We start from the raw sequence: 19,971 nt of genomic DNA, 5'->3' as shown, positions 1-19,971 counted from the left end.
GCTCTCACAGCCATTCCTAAAGCAACCTTTTTCCCCAGCCTGCTCTCTCCAAGTTGTTTTATTTGCTGCTGGTTTTCATTGAGCTGGCACTTTGCAGAAATGTGGAAGTTCCTTTGGAACTTTTTTTGTATAACTCTTTAAGCCCTGTCCATGCAGCAAAGTTGTTTCCCTTGTATACCTCTCCTAGAAACTGTATTCCAGAATAAAAGTGATTCATCCAGACTGGAGTTAATTATCTTGAGGGAAAAACCCTAAAATTCCTTTCCTGTGCTATGTTTATCCTGGGACTTAAACCAGACCAGCACAGCAGAATTGGCAGAACAGAATTTGAGTGATGGGAAGCTTTCCCTGCAGACAAACCCAGACCCGTGGCCCAGCTGCCAGGTTCTACAGACACTCCTGACAGCCAGCACAGAGCACGTTTCCCAGGCACTGCCAAGTTCCACACACACCGAAATCCAAGGCTTCCCCTGCCTCAACAGGGATTTCTTACAGAAACCATCTCCTCTGCCAGGTTTTCTGCTGAAGAGGCACCTGTGGGGAGCAGGGCAGTGCTGGGCTGGTTTTTGTTTTCCAGAGGCCTCTGAGCAGTGCACAAAGGCATCAGAGTCTGAGTTATGGCTCCTCAGACTCGGGGAAGAAGAAGTTCTATTGCAAGATCTCAGGTAAAGAGCAGTGCAGCAGAGCTCGTTACATTGATGGTCCTTTACTCTGACATTTTGATTTAGTTTAAAATTCTGTTTAAACTTTACTTCTAGATAGTAGTGCTTAAATTTTTTATTGGCAGGCTGCTTGGAACTAGTCCATCCAATTTGTTTTCCTTGTGTGGATTGGCTGACAAAAACACAAAAGCAAACAGTAGCTTGGAAATCAGCTCTGAAAGTTTAATGAACCTGGGGACTGACAGAGGAAGGGGTTCTCTGGGAGAATTCAGCTTTGGTAGTTCCACACCTCTTTCTTGCTTGGAAGTTGAGTCAACCTACCAAAACCATCAAGATTAACTGTCCCATATTTAGGTAACCTTTTTAGAGTCTGAAAAATCCAATCAAAATGCTGCACTTTTGTAAATGTCCTTTTGCTGGTGGCCTTTTAAAAAAATGTCTACATGTGCACTGTAACTCCTGGAGAGGTGAAAATCAAAGTATCTTACAAATGTTGAGGGTGGTTTCAGTAATTCTTGCAGTTATCACAGGTTTAGCTTTACTCTGTTGAATATTGAAGACAAGAATGTTATTTCTGCCTAAGTTAAAGATGTTAGAATTCCACTATTAGGTCAATTTTGTGATCGTAAGGAATTACATCAGGGTTTAACTTTGTTCCTTCTGGACTGCAAAGGATGGCATTGTCTCCTGAGGTATGTGCTGTGTAATCAGATATTGAGGTTGTTTTGTAATTTGTTTGAAACACTTGAAGCTTAAGAATGGAACCCTCAAATCTGATATAGGGACAATTTTAGAAATGCACTCTAAACTGAGGGTTGTTATTGTAGAGAAGAAAGAATTAACTGCTCAAAGAAATTGTACTGATCTTCAGAAGTTTGTATTTTGTTTATCTGAAGAGTTATTACCTTGAAATTAATTTTGTTAAGTAGTCAATTTTGAGTGCTTCACAGTTACACTAATAGAAAAGCATTATTTTAAAACCTACAAAATGCAAACCTGCTTTAAGCCTAAGTCTCTTCTGAGATGCTCTGTGTAATCCTATAGGCAGGGAATTTTTAAAACAAATACCTGGGGAGGAGCAGCCCTTTTTGACAGGCACATTTGCAAGGCACCAAGGCAGTTCTTTGAGAAATTTCCTCTGAATTAAGTTCAGCTGTTCTCACTGCAGGGAGATTTCATTATTCATTTAACTCTTTTGGGAACAAAGGTACAGATCTAAAAATCCTTACCCTGAAAGATGCTGAACTGCCTCAAATGTCTTTGCTTATTATGTATCCCTAGATCAGCCCTACAACTTCAACACAGAGGACCAAATCTATCCCACGTGTGAGTCTTTCAAATTCAGGGAAGCTGTGCTGAGGGTGAACTTGGCTATCAACAACTCCTTAGATCTAAATATCAGGGTCATTGCTTAGATCCTTTGGTCCTTGATGTAGGTGTCTCACAGCTCATGAAAGGAGCAGGGCTATTTAAATATTCAGGGAACAAGCAGTGCCTGTGAGAGCAGCAAGAGGCTTCTTCCTTTCAATGGCAAAGGGCCCATAAATTCCAAATGTAGGAAAGGGAAGGAGGAGAAAAACCTGCTGTGGAAGAGGTAAAAATGGCAAAATGCAGAGACAGACATTTCAGGAGGACAAAAAGGAAAAATATCAAAAGTATCTAGTACTTAAAATCTAGAAAATTACTTTTTTTTTTTTTTTTTTTTTTTTAAACAGCAAATTGTAAAATGGTGCAGTAATGCAAAATCCCAAAATTTCACCTGGTCACTGTGGCCCCATTTCTGGTTAAAAGGAGCCAGAACTCATTTTCATACTGTTAAAACCTGGGTTGTTTTTTTGCTTTTTTCCCCCTTCCCCTTCTCCTCAAAGAATGCTTCAAGTTATGGATTTAGTTTTAGTATTTACACATAGTATGGGAAAAAGAAAGAATCAAGGTCATATTCTTCCTTTCATCACTTCTGTGGCTTTCCACACCTTTGGCTGAGTGGGAAGAGTGTCCAGGTCTGCCCTGGCTGTGCTTCCTGCTAATCCATCCCGTGGGGGAGGGAGCAAGTGGCCGTGATCAAAAGGAAATCCTGCCTGAATACATGGAGAAATAAAATGGATTTACAGTTCCCTTCATAAGGACATATCTGAAGAAGGCTTTGTGCTTTTAATTGGGTGAGCATCTCCCTTTGTACCAAGGCAACTTTTATCTACTCAAGGAACTTCCTTGAAATTTTTTTTGTTTATGTGCCAGGTGGAAATGCAAGATGTTATTCATTTCCCATCTGTGAGCAGTTTCTTCTTATCTTTTCTACCTCCTCCTTTTCTCTTATCTTCTTATCTTTCCCCCGGGAAGATATCTGTTGTTAATGGCCCATTCAATGTCACTGCATGACTGTTGAAATTACACCATCCCATTGTGGGATGCTCCGCCCAGAGGGAGGAGACAAGCATTTCCTGACTGAATATAATCTGGGTTCCTGAGACCCAAGGCAGCTTCCCACTGGGAACAGCTGGGGTTTCTCCACTGGACTGTCAGAGGAAGATTACACCCTTCTACAAGATCTGACAGAACAACATCTGCCACTTCGGGAAGACTGAGGCCATTCCAGTCTGGACTCCCACCACCACCCAAGTGTCGGGTTGTATTCTGACTCTGTCAGTGGTTGTTTTCTTTCCTTTTGTATTATTGCATATATTTTTTGTTTTTTTTTCTTTTCCTAATAAATTGTATTTCTGACTTGAAGTCTCTCACTGGTTTTGCTTTTCAAACCAGAACAGTTTAAAATGCAGCTGTTGAGCCTTAGAGGCTGCAGCATTTGGAGTTCATGTTCTACCTGTTTCAGAAAGTGTGGCAGAGTTGTTTGTCTCCTGGGCAGAGACAAATGGGGGTGGCTCTGGCAGTTTCACACTGCAGGACACGTTTGTGGCAGGGCTGGGCATTCAGCTGAGGGATTCGCTGGGTTTGAATCCATTGTAAAGCAGGTCTGGGGGATTTTTGCTAATTTCTTTATTTTAAATATGTAATTTCCTGCCATTAAGGCATTTACAGCATTTTTTATTGAAACATTTAAAGGGAAGCTTTTAAAAGTGCATCATTGAAACTGTCAGGCCTGAAGAGCCCCAGGGAGAACTTTTCCTTCAGCAAACACTTCCCTACTGCTGGGAACTGCTAGAAGGTGAAATCTATTTGTCAGATGATCACGTTTCCGTCAGGGTTCTCCTGGCAGCAGCCATGGGGCTTCTTCAGGACGTGCAGAAAAGCAGTGAAATGTTTGGGAAAGCTCAGCACCAGCTCTGCGTTGTACAGGTCTCGGGGTCTGTGGGTCGGCATGACCCCAAGATTGTAAAAGTTCTTGTTCTCCCAGCCTGTGCAGCCAAAGGAGGAGTCTGAATGAGGTTCTCAAGGTTGTTTATTTTTCCTTATCTATAACTTTCTTTCTCTGCCCTGCTGAGCTCTGTCCAGCAGGTCGGCCATGGCATTCTGTCTGCTCTCAGGGCGGTGTTCACATTTTATGCCAAAAACTACGTGTAGTATGTTTACAATAACGTGCCAATATCTGTCATCTATATCAGACAGTGTGTCTCTACCTTAAACCAACAGAAAAGTGTCACCATCACAGCAAGACATGGAGGACAAGAAGAAGGAGAAGAAGGTCAGGACACACCCAAATCCCTTTTAAAAATTTTATTTATTTTATTTATCTATCTATCTATTTATTTATTTATTTATTTTATTTATTGTCCCCCTGAACCCCATTCTGAAAAGCCCCAAAATTCTACTTTTTCACCCTGTGTTAATTCAACTACCACACTACTCAAACCCTTGTGGCTTGTAATTCCTCACACAGAGTTGGCAGCTTTTTCCATGAGCTAAAATCGAAGCCACAGATGTTTTTGACTTCGTGCCAGGGTCTCTGAGCCCCCTGCCAGGGTCTCAAGACAGCCAGGGCAGCCAGAGGGATTCCTGGACTCTGACATACAGGCAGCTGCACAAATTGTGCTCCACCCATTGGGTGTTCTGAGCTTCTGTATTTGCTCTTTCTCAAAGCTGACATCCTTTGCTTGCCTCAGAGCTGGCAAATGCCACAGAATGTGTGCTTGGAGGCAGCTTACAGGTGCCCTGGAATTGCCTGAGCTTCACTGACCAGTTTGTCTTTGTGGTCCTAACTAACCAGGCTGGGCTTTTGGAAAGTCTGAATTACTTCCTCTTACAATGCATCTATAAATGCTCTTGGAATTTAAGACTGGAAAGTCATCAAATTGTTCAAGTCCATTTTGGTTACTATTAAATACATTGTTTGCACTGTTTGTAAAATTCTTCAGAATTGCCTCATCTTTCACAGGGACATTTATGGAGTGGTTTGCTGTATTTGAAAGCACAGAGCTTTCTGAATTCTTCCAAAGCAACCATCACCCTCTGAACGGACCTAGCACCTACCAGAATCATTGAAATAGAAAGAAAACAGTATTGTAATGCTGTAAACCCTGTCATGAGTATCAGAAAGTCCCCAGCAATGACATTGTAAGCAGATGTACAGACAAAAACTGTTCTGTGGCCAGCAAAGGCCTCTCTGCATTAGGAGGCTGAACACTGAGCAGTGCTCTTGACCTCTGAATAAATGTGCTCCTTCTTCAGACAGCATCTTTTTCCAACCACATCAGGAAATGTTTCCCAAAGTATTTATTTCTGAATTCAGTTTCTGCTGACTACAGCTCTGTCACACTTTACACACAAAACATATGTTAGTACATTCCAGGTTTTAGCGTGGAAACCCTTATGGAGCAGGATTTTAGGCTGTTGGTTTGTTTTATAAAATCAGCCATCCCTCCAGACAGAAATAGGAATTTTTCCAGCGAGTTGTGTTGGCAGGTGAGCTGTGCAGCCTGTGCAGTTTGTGTTGTCCCATGACAGTCTGCATGCAGCACAGTTATGAAACGTGCATATTATGCTGTAAATTTGAGGGAAAAGAGGATTTTATGTGTGTAAGTTATGGAACATGTAAAGCATGTGGTGCACACAGATCTGCCTGGCGACAAGGCAACAAGCTGCTCCAGATCAACTTCCTCTGCAGGGAAAGAGCCCAGAGGAATTGGGCGCCCAGATCCTAAGAAATCCAAAGGAGGTAAATTTCCTGCCTCATTAATGGACTTTCAACAAGCCTAAAATGATAAAACATAACGTTACCAAACTGGGTAGACCAGGCTCTTATTTCAGCAGGAGAAAACCAGCCATTTTTTGTAAGAGGAACTGGATGTCTGACTCCCTAAGCTCCTTCATCCTGTTGCTTTTATAGAAAAGTCCACCGTGGTCCTGGGGGAAGCTTCTGATCTCTGCAGTTTTTCCAGTTCAATATCTGGATATGAGAGAGAGGTGACTGAACTTGTGCTTTTTTTTTAGCCAGGGCTGTGGTGAGAATCAGATGAAAAGTAATTCATGAGGGCAACCCCATCAGACTTTGTTTTCTAGAAGGACAAGAACCTGAGTTTCATAAGCATTGCACTTAGCTAGTGCTTTCAAAATCTAATCTTGTCAATTTTCTCTTCCTTGGTTCTTGAAAATATAGATGATACTTTTGAGTAACCTGCTGTATAGCTCATTCAACAAGCTTTTCTTTCAGTATGATTGCTTTGGAGAGTAAATTTGTCTGGGAGGGGATGAACTCCCCCCATCTGTGCAGGCAGCCTGATGTGATTGTCACTGGAACTGACACTAGCAGCCTGGATCTCCTCAAAAAAGAGTTTTCCTGCTCTTGCCAGCACTCATCTGATTTCCAGTGGAGAGCACTGAGGAGCCTGAAGGGCTCTGTGTCCCTGCTGTGCTCATGGGCTCTGTGCTTTCTCCTCTGGGCACTCACAGAGGTGGAATGAGCAGCCTGGTCTGGCCTGCTCAGCCTTTGCACCTCAGCTGAGAAAGCCCAGAGTTATCACTCCTTGGGACAGTCTCTTTGGGATGTCAGCACCTGCCCACTACTTCTGGGGATTGCTTTAACTTCTGCCAAATGGCAGAACTTCTTTCACTCCAAGCTTCCTTTGAATGTAAATGAACAATCCAGAAGCTGCAAGCTCATGTCAGATATATTGTGCCATTTCAAAGGTTGTGTTCTAGTGATTTTCATATTTCCAGCATCAGTGTCTGGTTCTGGCAGCACAGGCCATCAGGATGCAGCCTATCATTGCTAGTTGTTATTGTAGGGAAAAGTTGCCATCTTCAGCTGGGGATTTAAGGGAAAAGAAACATGGAGAGAGAACTGGAAAGAATGAGATTTAGCAGGATTAGACTAGCCTGTGTCTACATGCTGAATATCAGGCTTTAAACTGTGTAGGGTGTTTCACCTTGGAAGCACCAATGAAATGTGAATTTTGGTAAATAATAAATTGAAAACAGTATTTTGTGAAGGCAGTTACCTTTTAACACACTTTAAGCCTACCTAACACAGGTGGGCATTTCATGCTGCTGGAGCCCTGTTTCAGAAGCAGTTGGCAGAGGCAAGGACAGTGACAAAAACCCCTCTGCTGGTCACTCATCCCTGCAGAGCTCGAGGCCACTTCATACAATGCTGGAGAGGAATTGCAGCTTGCTTTGGCATTTTCCCTGGATCAGGATGGAAGTGTCCTTAAGTGTCAGCTGTGGCTATTTTGCCTTTAGGGGGTCTCAGGTGAAGCACAGTGTTGGTAAAACTGAACCACCTTCTCTGTAAGGGTTTGCACTGCAGACAGAACCCAGGTGGATCACTGGGCACCCCTTGGCTGGGCACTGAGTGCAGCACGGGGAAATGCAAACCCAGGGCTTTCAGGTGAGCGTTCCAGTCCATGCTGAATCCCTGGTGAGACACTCCCTGCCCATGGGTGGCCTAAAGCAAGCAAGGGGTGGCCTGTCAGCCAGGGGAGGCTGGGCACTGCGGGGCTGGTGGCCCTAAGAAATGGGTAGGGTTTGTGCCCTAAGAAATGGGAAGGGCTGGGGGCACTAAGAAATAGCCTGGGTTGGTGTGCCCTAGAAATAGGCAGGGTTGGTGCCTTCAGAAATGACCCGTGGAAGCTGTGCAGGGCAGTTGCTACAAACTGACTTCTTGGGGGTTCTGTATGGGCTGCTTTCATCTCCTTTCCACCAAGAATGCGTTTTGGGCGTGTTTAAGCTTTCTCCTGTGTTTTAAAGTCTGAGATATTTTCCATCCACCGATTTCAAAAGTGTGTCGATTTTACACTGCCAAAATGTAGAGCTTGAAGCAGAGTGAGGAAGTCACTTACAGCAGCCTTTGTAACAGCTTTTAACAGCTCGCAGTTCTCCTAAATCCCAAGCCAAAGCTCTGTCTGCTAGGCTAGTCTGCATTCTGAGATTTTGTACAGATACAGCAAGTACATATTAAAAAGCTGCAGCAGAACACAGGATTAAAGGGCGATATGTGAAGTACAATATCCTCCAAGTATTTGAAGGGAGGGAAGCAGTTGGAGGGTGACAGTCTGTTCCCTGGCAACTTCTGACATTTGTGTTAATTCTCTTCTGGAATGAAAAATAAGTCTTCTGAACTCGTCGTGTAAATGGAACTGGTGAAAAACCTGTTTTCAGATTTAAACCAGAGCGCAGGAGCAGCTGGGTTTGTGGAGGATGGTGCCATTTGTCCTGGATCAGATGGCTGTGCTGGGGCTCTGGCACATGGCTTATTCTCATCCAGGCTTCTCCTTGATTTAATTCTCGTAAGAAGGGAGTAAGTTCCTTAAGCATTCTCTGGCTGTTCTCCAGCCACAAGCCACGGTGCAGAGCTGTTACTACAGTGTCAAGGTTTGTTAGGAGGCAGTGCCGTTTGTGGGCTTTATGTTTAAGGAGTATTTCCTGCATTCATCTCTCTTTGACATCCTTTTTCCAGCCAAGGAATAAGAAACTGCATAACCTTTGCTCCTGCTCCTTATCCTGTCTGGCAATAAACCTCATCATCCAAGTGACTTGGGCCTTGATCTGGCCAGGCATTTATAACTAAATAGCTATCAATTTCTATTCAAAACTGGGAGGAATTCAGTCTGTTCACAGGCTTAGAGTAAAAGGTGAGTTAAGTACCCAGCTGAATTGAAGCTCAGACTGGCTGATGTCATAGGTGAAAGCTGTCATATTGCAGGTTGTGTCCCCTGAGAGGAGAATCAGAAGGGCTTTCTTCCCTTTGTTTTTTCCTCCTCCACTCATTTGCAGTGCTCCACAACCTTTGCAAAGCCGGCACGTCCTGCCTGTGTTGCAGTCTCTCTTCCTGGAGGCAGAGCCGGCCGAGCCATTGTGTGATGTTGAGATGTCTCAGTTTGTTTTCAAAGAGCACACACCTGGCTGAGGCAGAATAACATCTATTGATTTTTGGGCTGTTTGTAGAAAGTCTCCTTGGTCTGGAGCACATGAAAGCAGCAATGAGGCATTGTGTGGAGTTAAAAGCAGAATGCATTCTTTCTGAAAGCAGAAACTGCTGAGACTTCCAGATTGTGTGCCAGAAAAGTTTTATTAGCCTTCCATAGGCTCTTCACTTTTTCCAGATCCCTGCAAAACGGAGAGGCCTCTCCCTCTGGTTTTCTTGCCAAAACCAAATATGAATCTACTGTTTATCCAGATTGCACTGGCTTTAACATATTATTTACTTTGCCTGGATTCCTTTTGTCTGGCACCTCAGATTTTGTCTCTGTTGAGGTAGAGTCGGGCATTGCTGGAGAAGGACATTTGCTAAAACTTGCATTTTAGGAACTAATTCTTTCAGGAACAGCAGGTAGGAGGATCTGATCCTGTTACATGACATCTGTGGACCAAAAAAAAAAAAAAAAAAAGTACCCAAAAAACAAAAAAAAGAGAAAAGCAAAAATGCTTCTTCCTTAATTTGATCAACTTAAGTGCTATTTTGGATCATTTGATCACCACTTCTTGTGCCAAGTGACATCTGTCTTAAGAGAACAACTCAATTTTCTTGTTTATTATTCACAGGTCCTTTCCCAAGGGTGAGTATTTATCCATTGGAGATAAGATAATGGATATCAAGCTGAAAGAGGTTAGATGACAGTAATTGAAGCAATATGTAAGCATGGTTTATTTAACTATGAGATTTTAGCTGCATATTGATTTAAAAGAAACTTGAGAGAAGGAGTAGAAATTGAAGTTGCTTATTGATTTAATTCTTCTTTTCCTGAAGTCTAAGGACTAGAGCATTAATAGAAGACGGGATATTATTTCTGGCCTGGTATTTGCATCTCAAAAGATGACATTTTGCAAGAGAATCTTTAGAATATGCCGGTGGTTTCAATTCTCTTTGCCATAAGTGAAATGAGAGGGTTGTGCAGAGCTGCTTCATTAATTATTCAGGGAGAAGTAATTTCTCCAATGGGCCTGTAAAATGCTGTGGGTGCTCAGGACCCAGCAGCCATTGCCAGGTTGCAGGTGAAGTGATCTCCAAGGCTGGGAGCACTGGAGTTTTGCTTTTTACTTTTAACACTCTTCCCATAGTTTGAAAATTGTAGATAAATGAAAAGTCATCTCTCCCCAGCTCCTGAAGGAGCCCAGTGGAGCTGAAGCAGGGCCTTTCTTATTACTGTTACTTTCAACTCTGTTGGGATTTTTTATCCCATAAAATATTTAGGATTCATTTTGGTATAGCAAGAGAAAAAGTGGTTTACCCCAATTCTCTATAAAAATCAGTATATGTCCTTGAGATTTCTTCCAACTTACGTACAATGTGAATCTTTGAATTAAAACATTGCAGGGAAAAGCTGGTATAAAACCTCAGAGATGTGAATCCAAGAAAGCTGCAAAAATTCTCTTAATTGATTTTCATTTTTCTGTGTTCATTTTGGAAAATGAGACTGTAAATTTATTCTCACTTCTTGGGCCATAAAAACCTCAAACTGTTTCAGACAGAAATGAACAAACGACTTTGGTTTTAGCATCTTGTACAGTGCAGCTTTTCCCAAACCCAAGTGAAGTTCCATACTGTTCTTTTTTTATTAATATTTAGAAGGATGTAAAGGGCCTCTGTCATGCTGTGTACTGTAGAGACTCAGAATAAAATAGCCTGGCTTTTTGAAACAGTAGTTGAAGCATTGCTGCCAAATCACTTGGAGAAGAAAGGCAGGACACGATCCAGTGAATGGCACAGAGAAAAAGAAATTAATCCCTGGAAAAGGGAAAAAAGGAAATCTTTTCCAAGGGATGGAGGTGGAATATTTATGCTTGCCATAGTAATAGCAGCAGGCCGTTGCTCTGTGTGACATTCAGGTGACACAGAGTGCCTCAATGGGCTGAGGTGTGGCAGCTCTGTGTCAGGCAGATGTGTGGGATTATTCCTCCTCCTCCTCCTCCCCAGGAGTGCTGGATCCCACACGTGCCCAATCCATGTTCAAGGTGATCCTTGAACACCTTGAGCAGGCACTGAAGGCTCTGTGCTGAGCTGCCTGTGCCATTTCCAGGCAGGAGATGTCCCTGCAGGGGCTGTGATGTTCCCTGAGCACAGCACAGCAGCGCTGGGAGCTGGGGGCTCCCACACTCTCCACTCTGGAAGCTTCTGAGTTACACAACCAGACAATGATTCCTGCTCTGAGCAAAGGAAACAGACTCTGTTTTCTTAACTAAAAAAAAAATCACCAGAACCTTTCATAATTAGCAAGGTAAGAGAAGACAGTCCTTTCAGGGGAGTGACTGTCTCCATAAATACAGGGCTGCTTCCATTGTGGAAAGGAAATGCCTGAAAACCACCCCCTCCTTTGTTCTCTTGCCATCTTGAAGAATCATCAAGTATGTCCTTGCAGCACTTGTGCTTCCTCTTTCAGCTCTCCAGCATCGTCTTGCACAGACAATGATTTCCCTCGATCCATCCCAGTCCCACTCAGCTCTGGGGTGTCGCTCTCCTCTTGCTGAAGAGCAGTTCCAGGATTTTCTTGTTTGCTGATTGGGATGCAGAAATTCACTGTGCAGGCAGAGCTAATTACCCCTCATTATGCATGCATGGGAAGCCAAACACCTCCCCCCCCCCCCCCCCCAAATTAACAATGTTTCTCCTTCATGTATTTTTTTTTCCTCCTCCTGCCTCTCCCCTCCTTCTCTCCAGTTACATCCATCCCTGATTTTTGATGTGCCCTTGGCCCAGCTCACTCTCAACATCACACAAGCCTTGTTCTCCCTCCCCAGCCTCCAGCTCCTTCCCAAATTGAGGACTAGGTTCCCAGAAGTGACCAGCAGCAGCAGCACTCTGATCTCCAGGGAAGCTCCTGTGGCTGCCCAAGCCCAGGTCTGACCCTTTCATCCTCTGACACCACCAGAGGCGAGGGAAGAAGGAAGAGGCTGAGCCAAGTTCAGCAGTGCATTAAACAGCTCCCTGGCAGTGGCAGGATGAGCTCTTTTTGTTCTACTGGAAGATAAACAGCTGTCTCAGTGTAATTAATAACCCTAATGGTTTGTTCCAAAAAATGGAATAATCATAGGATTGAGTAATCAAAACTATTGATTAATGTAGAAGGCCCCTGGAAAAGGTTTAGCACAAAATGTTTCATCCTTCTGGGCACGGTTCCACTAGAGGCTGTAGTGATGACTGAACAATAGGATTATTGTAGAAAGTCATTGTTTCCAGAATGGAAAAAAATTCTAGTGCCTTTTTTTTTCTTTTAGCAATTCATTCATCAAATAAAATATGCATTTTTGAACAGAGGCATTTCAGCCACCATTCTTATTTCAGCTGGGCTCAGGACTTACACACAAATCCCATTGGCATCACTGGTGTTTCTGTGGTGCAAATCAAAGGAAAATTTTGCTCTTAAAAATAAAATCCTGGAGTCTTCATTTGTTTTTTATGCAAAGAAAAGTGCTGATGATTTCAGTCCCTACTACCCCCACTTTTGTGCTTGAATACTTTTTCTTTGCTTTGCAAAATGGAAATCTTGGAGCAGGAGGTGTGAAGGGAGGGATTAATTTCCTTGGAATTTAAAACAATTCTCATAAAAATTCTGTAACATGTAAGTCCTAAGCATAATAGTCTCTATAACAAATAATACTTCGGGGAACAATAAATTGTGTAATGATAGTTCTGCTCATATTGGCTAAATCATTATGTATTGCAAAATGTCAGCCACTGAAAAAATCATAACTAAGCATGCTGTGAGCCTGCAATCTTGTAAAAGCCTGAGATCATAAAAGGAAAAGTGAGACTAAAAATATTTCAAAGATGCCAGAATGAAAAGGCTAACAACTGTCTTTTTCACATTTTAAAATTTACCTGTTTTCCCCAGGAGAGCATGAAGACATAATCAATCAATGCAGGGCTTTTGTAGATCCTCCTGTGATTAATCTAATTATTTTGGAGAGATCAGATGAATTTGCAGTTGATATAAACAGCAGTTTGATTGAAGTATCAAAGGTAGATCAATAGGCCCAGAATGTGGATCAAAACATTCTAAGCTAGGGAGCTTAGAATCAATATTTTCATGAGGAGCATCAACAACTGGGACTGCTGTGCTTAAGCTCATTGAATAAATGTACTATTTTCAGAAGTCACTTGTCACCAAACCAGCATTGAGGCGTTTGCTGCAGATGAGCCTCTCAAAACACGCAAGGAATCTTTCTAAAGCTAGAGAGTGGCAGTGGAGCCCAGCAGGGCTGAGATTTGGGAACTGCTCCTGGCACTGGAAAGGTGGCAAGGGCTGCCCAAAGGGTGGCAAGAGCAGGAGGCAAAGCTCTGAAAGCTCAGGGGAGCACTCGTGGGGTTGGGGCAGGCTCCCACCACCTCCTGCAGACATCCCTGATGTGAGAAACAACTGCTGGCTTTGAAAATGTAAAAGGTTTATTAAACTTTAGCAAAAATACAACAAAAGGACTACATAAGGAAAAATTTGCAGCGCTGGGAACTGCCCTCGTGGACACCACGTGGTCAGTTCATCTTCAAGAGGGATGCTCAGTCTTTTATACCCCTGGGGGTTGCACCAGCCAAGCCTGGCCCCTCCTGACGTCTGTCAGGCAGCTCTTTGCCATTTATCAGTGGAGATTGCTTTCTTGTAACTTGCTTGGAGGTCAGGTGTTGTCATGCAGCACCCCCTGAGCAACAAGCTCTTCCATTCCCAGCTGCCCAATGGAAGGGGCACATGTGCTCACCTTCTTTCTACCCGTCCTAGACAACCCAGGCTGTCTGGTGGGAACAATATGGGGGGGGGGAAAGGGGACTATGGGGAGGACAGAGGACATCTAAACTACAATAACGTAATTATACATCAATAAAGCTTCTCTTAATATTCACACAATAGTTATTCCTTAATTGCAAGAGCCAATCATCTCATTATCCATCTATAACACTGATCTGGGCATAGCAGGAATATTTTGGCTTGGAGGTAGGAAAGCAGCTCAGGGAGCAGGGCCTGATTGTAGGGGAACGAGAAGCTTCCTTCCCAAATCTCCCAGAAACTGAAGGGAAGAGATGATCAGGACCCATTTTCTGTAATTCTGAATTTATTTTGCCCCAGTTTAGGTTCCAATTCCTGTACTGGTCTCCCCTCATCACACACAGTTAAAAGGATTCTGGGCAAGGATGCCATAGAGGGGTTGGCCACAGGAAAAGAGTCCTCTCAAACTTAGAGCTGGAGACCTTAGCCCTCTCTCTCCCTTCTCCTCCATTAGTGTGAGTTGAATTATCCTGATGAAAGATGCAGTGTTTGGCTGCAGCTCTTTTCAGAGGGAAAGGTAAGCAGGGAATGCTGATAGGAGGCACTCCTGGTCATTAATCCTGTGCTGACCCTGAGTGTGGCCCTGAAACTGATACAGCTGATGTGGCAAGAGAAAAATCTTCCCATAAGCCAGACCCAAATTTAGCAAAAAGCACTTCTGCACTTCTTTTTCAGAGTTCAACATAAAAAATGTAACACTTGTAACAATTTTCTTTTGATTTTCAGGGAGATTGTGAAGAACTTATTGCTTTAAAAAATAGTTTTAACCTCTCTGACACTTCAGTTTTTAAAAATCTTAGAAAGAGATTGGGAACACAAACAAGAACTCACCAGCTCTGTAGGTGAACAGTGTCAGCTTTTGGCCTTTGTGCACAGAATAATTTCCTTTCCAGGTTCTTTGTGGATGCAAACATGTACAAATGACTCAGAGTAAAGAATACACCTCAAGAAGGTCATTGAAACATAATCTGTGTTTCTTTCAGCAACTTTACAGTAGCTTTCTAGTCTTTCTTTTAATTTTATCTCCCTAAAGAGGTTTCAGAGTTGCTTTCCAAGTTGCAAGGAGCCTCCACATGCACTTACAGCACAGGTGAACACACAAACTGCTGTTAATGTTTTTTTATTGTTCTGTAGCATAAAAAATTCTATGGAGATAATCAGGTTGCTAAACTTTCTCAGGGCTCCTTTTGTTCACAGGGTGGTGCAATCCATAAAAGCCAGATTTTTGGGGTACAGGTAGGACAAGGGGTGCCTGGAGAATTTTAGGAGTGCTGGAGTGTTCCATTTTGGCACTTTGGTGTTCAGCTATTGGAAAAAGCCCTCAATGCCTGTCTGCATCACAGAGCATGGAAACACCAGGAATCTGCCCCAGTTCCAAAATTTTAGCTGCTTTTGACCTTGCATTTTAAATGCTAACCTTGAATTCTTTCTCCACCAGGCATGCAGCAGAACTCTGGCTGGGTCTAGCAGCACTTTTGCTGTGGTCTCACCTTTCCCATGATGTGCATAGTTTGAAGTTCATTACTATTTTATCTAACTTGTGCTAGTTGGGAAACTGAACCAAATCTTAAGCAGAATCAGTTTGTAAATCAGTTTGTGAACTGATACCTGATAGCAGCCATGTATTTCTGAAAATAGAGCAAGAAGCAGTTTTGTATATTGGAATAGTTCACTGATTAGTTTTCACCTGAGGGCAGCACAGCTCCTGGCAGAGACATCTCTGTGCCGCTCCAAGGGTTTCCACAGACCTCAGTGAAGCCTGGCTGTCATTACCCTGTACAGGGGCCTTCACTCAGGGCATTCTGAGAGCAAGGGATCACTTTGGTCTGGGGAAATGCCATGGCAACCATGGTACCTTATCTCCATTACACTTGCTGTGGGGTTTTATCCAACCTCACTGTGAACTGGGACTGGCACGAACCAACTCAAGCTTATGATTGGAATTTTCCATATGAAAGGATGCTCAGGAGTTAAATCTGGAAATTAGGCAGTGCCGTTTAGTTTGGATTTCCCTTAAGCCCCAGAAGCAGAGTTGATGGGAGCTGCTTGCCTTAACAGGGAAGGAGGAATAAAACCCCAGCGGTCCATTAGGCACCACCTTACAATCTGTCTGAACTGCGAGGAAAAGTGCAGAGTTTGAGTTTTGAGAGAGAAAGGGGCTTTAATCACTTGTTACTGCTCTGGTTCGATGCTTAGGGAACAACTCCAGCCACAGCTCTGAGTCTTCTTTACCTGAATGCAGACACATGTGGGGATTCCTCCATGCTGAGAGCCAGGGACTTAGAGCTCCTCTTTGCTAGAACAGCATTGGAAAATACTAAAGCAAAGCTGAATTTATTTGTAAACACACAACGTTCGACACAAACACCATCTGGTTTTCACCACTGGTTTCTGTTGAACATTCCCATCTCTTGACAGAGGTCAGCTCCCCGTTTTGGGGGGCAGCCACTGCTCTCTTCTGAGGTTTCCTGGTGGCAGTTCCCGGTGCCCCCTCAGCAGATGCTGCAGGGCACACATGGGCATGAGTCAGGTGTTGGGAGTGGTTTTGTGTTAGGTTTCAAATAATAAAAAATATTTTCCCAGGAGTTCAGCAAAGCCAACATCAAGAGTCCCTTCTCCCCCACTTTAAGGGCTCCTTTCCTTGTGTTCCCCATAAAATTAAGTAAATAATTGCTATTATGTGTAAACTTCTCATTTCAAGCACTGTTAGATATTGGTTCCAACTGTAGTTACTGGTTCTAATCTAAAGCAATGAAATTTTTTTTGGTGCTGAAGAAAAAAAAATCCATCCTATGTTCTCAGTGCTTTCAGCACTGAAGAGTTGGAAATTTTGGCTGTAACTAAAAATTCCCAGACTTTTCTTGCTCCCTTGCTCCAGTGAGTGTTTCTTGTCAAACTTAACCCAGGTAGATTCTTGAAAATATCTCCTTTGAACATTTATTTAACAGCCAACAAAATAAGAGAAACTCAGTATACATTTGATATAATAAATGCACTTGCTGAAAAACCCAAATTTTCAGAGTAGAGACAGTTAACCAGAATTTTACATGCCTTCCTCTTGACTTCAGTGAGCTGTGGATCACACCAAAAATATGCTACCCAGTGAAACTTTGTAATTCTATTTAGTAGATGCTTTCAAACACAATGGGAGGTTTTCAAAAATATCTTTGTCTGGAAGTGTTCATCTGCAGACATAAAAACAGCCTTGATAACATTAGAGGGGAGATAACAATGTCTATCTCTGTAATGATATCACCTTATCTTTAATTAATGTAGAGTACTGAAAGATGTTTTTCTGAGATATGAACCTCTTACTTGAGTAAGATTCTTCCTGAAACAAAGTGTTTCAGCCAGTGTAGCTGTTCTAAACAAAGGTTTAATGGATCTTGTTCACCAGCCTTTGAGGCAGCCACAGCAGCTCTGGTTGTTTCCTTTGAGGCAGGAAAAATAATAAGGAAAAATAATAAGGCTTCTGACAGAAACATGAAGCTATCTATTGCTAATACTGCAGTCATTTGATTAGAAACTACCTTATTCCATGGAATCACGTGAGCTCAGCTGTGTGTTTTAACTGGAAATGAGCCCAAATAAATCCTCTGGATCTGAGCTTGGAGTAGTTTCAAATTCAGTGTCAAAATTCAGATACCTCAGACAGCTTTTACATCTGTAATCACCCCACATCAACAATAATTGTATCACAGAAGTCTAACAAGTTTGTATGAGGTCACATCCTCAAATTGTAGAAAGTACCAGCAATGGAGTTTCCCATAGAATCTGAAGCCCTCCGTTATCCAAACAATCTGGTTTGTAGTTAAGGAATGCTCAGTGTTTATTTCTTCCATTTCCAGTGGGGCCTCCAATTTTATTTTGCTTCCATCTTTTGGTTGCTGGTCTGAGCAGCAGTGAGAGTCTTGCATGTCCAGCATGTTCTCCTCCTCCTTGTTCCCTCTTGTCTCCTTCCTACAGCATCTTCCTCATCTGACACCAGCAAATGTCCTCCTCATGTTCTCCAGGCTCTGGGACAAATGGCCTGAGTTCCCATTCCAGAGAAGGTCCTGGACAGACCAGGATTGCTCACCCAGCTCTCGACCACCTGTCCATGGACCTCAGAGCAATTGGGAGGTTTAGTTGTCTCTAATACATTTTACATGTGTGATTTCTTATGGAACTAATCAAACATCACAGCTGTTAGAGTTCCCCACACTTAAAAATTCACCCACTTGTCTAAATGTTTATGACTGATAGTGATGTTTGAGTGGGAAAGAACAGCCAGTGCTTGCTGGAAGAAGGCACAGCTGTGAGATTGCCACTGAAATGGTGCGGATGGACAAGTACAGACTCAAAGCCAGGCCATTCCTAAATATTCTTCCCCAGGAAGTAATCTGCAATTTCAGGGTTGATTGTCAGCCTCTTCCAGGCAGTCCTGGCTCCCACTGCTGGACTTGCTCTATTTCATGCACCTTGTGCTGCTGCAGAACTGTTTTTAGACCTAGTGAACACTGCTGCAAACAGGCTCCAGGGTACTTTGGAGTGAAGCGTTCTGGGTGTGATCATTCCAAGCCTCTCCGTGAGTCGGAGAGGTAGATGATGGGAAGTGCTGGGCAATGTCTTCCCAGTCTGTAACATACTGTGCTCACTGTCATGCAAATACAGAACAACTTTCTTCCACCTGATCATCTCTGCTGCAGACAACCAGGTTGTCATGAAAGTAAGAGAACAAAAAAAAAAAAAAAAAAAAGGCACTGTTCTCTTTGCTAAAACAACAGATTTGTCTCTGAGTTGCCAAAATTGTGAGCATCAGGGTAGCTGAGCACACTTTTGTGTGTAAAATTGTCTGTGCATATGTCTGGTACTCCTTGTTTTGGAAGGGCTGTAGCAGGTTTGTATGGAACCAGTCCATCTGTTCAGTGATTCAGTAATCTGAGAACAGTCAAACTTATCACTCTGCCCCCCTTGCTGTCGTCCTTTCAGACTCTGTCACCAACCTCAGATTTTAAAGCCATTTTTAAAATATTGGCACCCTGCTGTGTCCTGTGTTTGACCAGTCCATGCAGGTTTAGTGCCACATCTGAGCTCTCTGCCCAGAGAAATGAGTTCTGTTTGCAGAAAGGGAAGTTTCACAAACCTCTCCATGTACATGTAAAACTCCCTTCTCCAGAGAGGAGCACAGATTTGTATCAGAGAAACTGCTTCTATCAGAGCCTGAGAAATGGAAGCAATAAAAGGCAGCTCCACCCCTCTGAAGGTGAGGTGGGGAGAAGCATTTGGTGCCAGTGCTTTCTGTTTGTGAGGAATTGTAGTGCTTTAGGGATGAGGGCTGTCTGGGGTGCTGTGTACAGGCAACATGGATCTGCAAAGTGATCATAATGGCACATTCAGATGAGCCAGTTTGTTCCAGGCGAGCAAACTGCCAGGGAGTGTAGTGCTGTGGAGAGTGTGCCTGGTGGGTCAGGGAGTGGTGGAGCTGTGCAAATACTCAGCAATACTGTGACAGGGAAAGTTGTGCTGCTTTCTTCCAGAAGTAAGAGGCTGGCTGAAAAATCCAGGCTGGGATTTGGAAAATTTGGAAAATACCCAAACTAAATGCTGACCTGGATTTTGCAATGCTGCCTACTGGAAATGCCACCTGCAGCTTCAGGTGAGCATGGAGTGCCTTGCCCTGGTGCTGCTGTGACCTCTGAGCTGTTGGTGCTTCCAACATAAGGGACATTTCTACCATGGTTGAGATTTGGGCATAACTGCAGAGTCCACATAGAGTTTTGGGATGCATTTGCATCAGAGGGACACATTATAGTAAAAATTGCAGGTGTAATTGCAAAGTGATCCACACAGGATTTGCCCCATGGCCAAGGGGACTTGGGAGCAGTGGTGCCTGTTCACACAGCTCTCTGCCAGAAAGATTTATCTCTGCCTTTATCAAGGACCTGATGCAGAAGGAGGATTGTAGATTCTCTGTGGTTTATCCTTGCCTGTACTTGCCTCTCCATCAGGTACATCTCCATTTCATGGTCAGCTTTATGCTCAGCTCTGTGAAATGCAGAAAATGCTACAGAGTGCAGTGTCTCTAACACTTCCTGGGAAACAGAAGCTGCAGAGGAGCACCAGCATGGTACAGGTCTTAACAGCCAGAGACTGGAAGAATCTCTACCCTGAGGATCTAGAAT

At 43.3% G+C, this 19,971-nt stretch overlaps 1 long non-coding RNA gene across 1 annotated transcript; it reads left to right on the top strand.

The window, feature by feature from the left end:
* Window positions 1-334: 334 nt before the first annotated feature.
* On the top strand, window positions 335-19,901 carry LOC137480999 (uncharacterized). The gene is made up of 3 exons (XR_011003246.1): window positions 335-665; window positions 19,327-19,445; window positions 19,798-19,901. It is a non-coding gene; the product is annotated as an uncharacterized lncRNA (long non-coding RNA).
* Window positions 19,902-19,971: the final 70 nt, after the last annotated feature.

This window comes from Anomalospiza imberbis, chromosome 12, assembly GCF_031753505.1.
Source record: "Anomalospiza imberbis isolate Cuckoo-Finch-1a 21T00152 chromosome 12, ASM3175350v1, whole genome shotgun sequence".
Classification (NCBI taxonomy): Eukaryota; Metazoa; Chordata; class Aves; order Passeriformes; family Viduidae; genus Anomalospiza; species Anomalospiza imberbis.
This window is presented reverse-complemented; position numbering and strand designations above follow the sequence as displayed.